We start from the raw sequence: 5,479 nt of genomic DNA, 5'->3' as shown, positions 1-5,479 counted from the left end.
TGTACTTATTGAAATCAGTATTCATAGAATATTCTAGCACTGATTTTTGATTCAGACCAGTCTAGGTTCAAATGTCAGCTTTATCATTAATTGTATGTGTATAAGTATATTCACTACTAATATATATATATATATATATATATATATATATATATATATATGTGTGTGTGTGTGTGTGTATGTATGTATATGCAAAATCACTGCTAAAATATATACACTAAAATAGCAAAATCAAGTCTAGTAAGAGACCATGTCCCTGTACTTGGGACAAGTATTTGAAATGAATAATAAATAAATAAATAAATCTACCAACTAAATGCAAATCTACATTTTCTAAATAAAGCTTCATGGCCTTAAGCAATGTGCAAGGCATCATGATACACATGCCTGATTAATGCCAGTAATATAATCTGCCGCAGCTTGAAACCAGCCATGCCTCAGGACTCCTGTCCATGCGTCTCTTGCTGCAATGGCTCACGTTTAAATTCTCAGGGGTGAATTCACATGAGTCTCTTCTGATGATTTTTTTTTCCTGTGTCAGATATGACCAATGTTTTCTTAAAAATACTTATAGATGTCCACTGACCTATAAAGTTTCTGAGTAAATATGATAATCTTCACAGCTGCAAACAAAAATCTATACACAGAATTGCAGACATCCTTCAGTATTCCTTCTTCCACAAAATCCTATTTAGTTTGCTCATTTTTTTATCTTGCTTACATTTCTTAACATCTCAAATGCTGTATTTAACTTCCCACCCTTTGTTCTCCTCTTTAGCACCAGACTGAAGTCTAATTTCTAGTTCTCCAGACCCCATTTGTCATTTAATAGTACAGGACTTGAATATAAATATGACAGTTTCAAGTCCATAGTAACTGATTGATGAGTTCATTCATTTACTGATTCAATATATTGGCATTGGGCATTATAGCTTTGACCTAACAGCCCGATCACCTTGGTTCTGACACCAGCTCTGTCACTGACTGGGGCAGTAGATCTTTACCTCTCTAATCTTTGTCTCATACTAACAACACCCCATTTCATTTCGCCTAATATACGGTTTTCACATTATAACTTTTGTAAATCGAGATGTATCTAAACAGTGATGCTCAGTGAATCTTGACACCCATCTGTCAGTTGGCATCAACATTTTGACATTTCTGGTATTGCTCAAACATGTGGAAACACCATGCACAGAATGAACCTATTTACTCCAATGTGGCTTCACTTCGTCATTTATATTATATCACGACAATTCAGCAAAGTGATTTCACTTAAATTTGAATTTGTAATTCTTATTTTAAATGTCCTCAAAATAATTACACAATGATTCCCCACTGAAATGGGACATGCCTGTGCACATGTTGTAGTGTGACAAACAGGCACCAGGTAAGATAACTGGAAACACAAATGGAAAGAAACCTTAGGGTACCCAATGTGACTGTCAAGCATTAGATGGGCTGTTGTGGCTGAATTAAACATTGTGAAGAACAATCACTATCATTGTATCAATTTGTCCAACTTCCTGCTGACTTTTCCTAAGCATTCAAATTTCAGGGAAGCATAGCTTCAAATTGTGAACACAATAATCCCTTACAGATAAGATATATCTTTGAGATTTGTACATAAAAAAATGTAGTAAATATAGTTTTGGCCAGAACTCAAGGCAGAGAAATAACCATTGTCTTCATTTTGCCAATAACAGTGTTATAACTAATTAAAAAGATTAATCAATGCTTTGAATTTGGGTAGTAATCACAAAGATAAAAATTAATAAAAGTCCTGAGACTGAGTTGTGAATGGAAGTGAATACTTATAAATGCTGGGAGGTGAACACATTCAGGAGAATTTTTTTACATTGTCAATCGAGAAGGGTTTGATTTCAAAAAGAATCACGGGTTTGAAAAACATGATAATAAGAATGTTTATGCTATACTTATATAACCATTCCTCTTCATCTCTAATAGCTGGTACAAATTGATAAAGCATTATATAATTAACTGATCTTAACACCACTGAAATACGATGTTACCTTTCTCAAAAGCTATTCTGAAGAATAATATATCATGAAGACTAAGCCAATGGAAACACTCACTGTATATTAGCTAGATGTGAGCCAGTACATGGGAAAATGGGAATTGCCTTTTCTTTCTGATAACACGATAATCACAAAAACAGGCGTATGAGGAAGGTCATTTTTCTTAACCTTCCTGACATTTGTATGCGTCTGATATTTATAGGACACTATGTCTATAACTGTGAAGCAGCAACAGGAAGGTGAGAGTGAAGTAGAGCGTAGCTCCAACAACCAACCTAGTCTCCCCAGGGAGTTTTCAAGTGTGGGTGCCCCTACCGAAGTACTCCCAAAAGAAGCCAATAGGCCAGGCCTTTGTACTCCTGCATCAAACAGTTACTGGATGTGTGATTCCCTGGGGAAGAGGGCAAGGCAGTTTCCTGCCGCTGAAAGCAATTCTCAGACAGGGACTCAGTTGCAAGTTGCCAACAATAAACATTCCTGAAGCTGGGAGAATGAATATTTTGGCCTTGAAATGTATCAGCAACACAGCACACCAAAGCATCTATTGTGCACATAAGCAGAGAGGAGCATAATGAGATGCAATGTGCTTTATGTTGGTAAATTTTCATGCGCTGTTTCAGCTAACAGAGAAGCTGGCTTTGGAAGCAGGGTTGCCTCCGCCATTTCAGACCCAAGTGTTTTCTTGAGAGTGTGCTCAAACTCCCTGTCTTGAGGCAGGTTTCCCTCATAAATCTGTAGTTAGAGAAAGGAAAGCAGCGAGCAGCTAAGAGTTTAAAACAGTGTGTCCAGGAGAACAGCTAGAGGGTAAATCATTTCCAAGAGAAGATGCGATTAGTTTATCCCATGGTATAAAAGACGCCTTCAGGGAGGAGAGAAAGCAGAAGCTCATGGGTGGAGATTGTACTGCTTGGGCTCTTCCCGGTCCTTTCGGGGATGAACGAAATACCCCACTTGAGGCTGTTATCTATCTTGGGCTGCTACCTGTTCTGTTCCTTGGGAGCCTCATTGAGGGAGACACTCTGCTCCATCCGAGACTCTAAATATGGGGCTCTTGCTGGCTCCTTTAATGGGGTTTCCACAGATATTTCTGTCGGCTGCTGTGAATGCCTACTTTGCCAATGTTTTATTTATCTGACACTTTACCTGTTATTCACCACATATGTTTTCAACATTGTTTTCTATGTACCTAATAAACTCACTCACTCAAAACTGAAAGGACAGCTATTAGAGATCATCCCCTGGACCATATAGGAACATAAGACCCACTAACAGAGGTGTGAACAAAGCACCTAATGTGGAAAACCCAAAGAAAGAGATCAGTTAGACTACAAAACTTAAATTGCACAGATGAATAAATCCTAAGGAATCCATCAAATTTGCTATAGTTAATAACAACACACACACACACACACACACACACACACACACACACGGGGGGGGGGGAGCTAAAAATTTTTTAAGGGTACAGAGGACATCTTGATTTGGTTAGCTACTAAACACTACACTAAAAGTGTCTGGCCTGACACTGGATGTGGGGTTCAGTGGTAGACTCCTTACCTAACATCCGCACAGTCTTGGTTTACCCACAGAACTGCGAAAAAGAAAAGGGAAAGGAGAAAGGAAAACGGGAAGGAAGGGAGGGAGGCAGGGAGGGAGGGAGCGAGGGAGGGAGGGAGGGAGGAAGGAAGGAAGGAAAAGAGAGAGGGAGGAAAGAGAGAGGGATTGATTCTATTGTCAAGTCATTCTTTCCATTTCTGCTCAGCAGTGCTTAGTCAGTTAGGCCCTTCTATTCCCACTGGAGTGGAGTGCCAGTGTGCAGGTCAGAGTTGGTGAAGGAACAAAGCACAGGTCACAGACAAGCGGCAAGCCCAGGCTTACCCAGCAACTCCCGGTTTCTAGCAGTTTCCAGTTTCTAGCAACTACTGTTTCTCATCTGCCTTCTTTCTCCTTCCTGTTGGAAGCCTGGCCTCCCACAGCAGCCCAACGCCCTTCCTGCATGCTTGGTTCTGCACCATCGAGGCAGAAGTTTGCTCATAGGCAACACTTTCTGCAAACGGACTGCAGAAGCTGATGCAGGAGGCCCCATCATCTTCCAGGTATACCATGTGAGTGAGGTGACCATGTTACCGGCACTCCACCCCTGTGAAACAACTTTACTTTTCCAGTTTCCCTTATATTTGTGTGAATGCACATTCTTACACTTTTTCTCTTAATATTCCTCACATAAGCCTTGTAGCAAGTCTATTTTCCTGGCTGACCTCAGATACAAAACTGTATGACAGGCTGAAGAGAACAGTGCAAAGCACAATGCAAAAATAAGTAAGTAAATAATAAAAAATAAAAACAAAAAGCAAAACAACACACCTAGCAAAGGGCATGCAGCTGCATGTCTGTTTCCCACCTCTATCCAGCCTATGCATGCAGCCTTAAGCAGTGCTAGGGCCCTTAGGCTTGCTGTCACTGATGTGGTACCCCACCAGTTCTAGTCTTTCTCTACACTGTTCTGTCATCCCTGCCCTCCCACGCCCACGCCTCTTAACCCATCCTGTACCAGTGTTTACTTTGACCCTTTATGCCACCCCATTCTATCTCCTTAGAAAGTCTCTATGGCCTCTTACTAATGCTCTGATCTCTGTTGATATTCCAAATGAAACACACATGTAAGATTCAAAGCTAACATCCACAAGTGGGAGAATGCAAACTGGTGTGGTCACTATGGATATCAATTGGGAGGGTCTCACAAAGCTAGAACTAGATCTGACATATTATACCTGGGCATATTCCCCAAAGGACTGTATATCCTACTGTTCAGATACCTGCTCATCTGTGTTTACTAAGGCCGTATTTATAATAGCCAGGAAATGGAAACAACTTATATGTCCAAAAACTGATGAGTGAATAATGAAAATGTGGTACATATGCACAATAGAATATTCTTCACCTATAAAGAAAAATGAAATTATGAAATTCTAAGAAAGGAGTTCAAGCTGAATTTCTAAGTGGTCTTATTAAATAAAAAAATATGGAGCCAAATATTGGGGTGAAAGCCTTAGAGATCAGGGAACTAGTGAGAGTCACCAACCAAACTTACCTCACCAGCTCTGCTGCTTCCAAAATGCCATGACTTCCTGTCTACCCAGGTCTTATTTCCTTGCTGTTCTGCCCTCTCATTGGCTCTTAGCCCAGATACCTCACTTCCTTGTTACTGCCTATCTGTACAGACCTCCAGGTCTCTATGGTTAGTACTGGGATTAAAGGCATGTGTCACCATGCTTGGCTTTGTTCCCTAGTGTAGCCTTGAACACACAGAGACCCTGCCTGCTAAGTGATCGGATTAAGGGTGTGTGCTACCACTGCCTGACTTTTGAGTTTACTTAAAAACGGCTTGCTATTTCCTCTGATCTCCAAGCAAACTTTATTCATTGACATACAAATAAAAT

Source organism: Onychomys torridus, chromosome 6 (genome assembly GCF_903995425.1).
Source record: "Onychomys torridus chromosome 6, mOncTor1.1, whole genome shotgun sequence".
Lineage (NCBI taxonomy): Eukaryota > Metazoa > Chordata > Mammalia > Rodentia > Cricetidae > Onychomys > Onychomys torridus.
The sequence above is the reverse complement of the archived record's forward strand: the minus strand, read 5'-3'. Positions refer to the sequence as shown.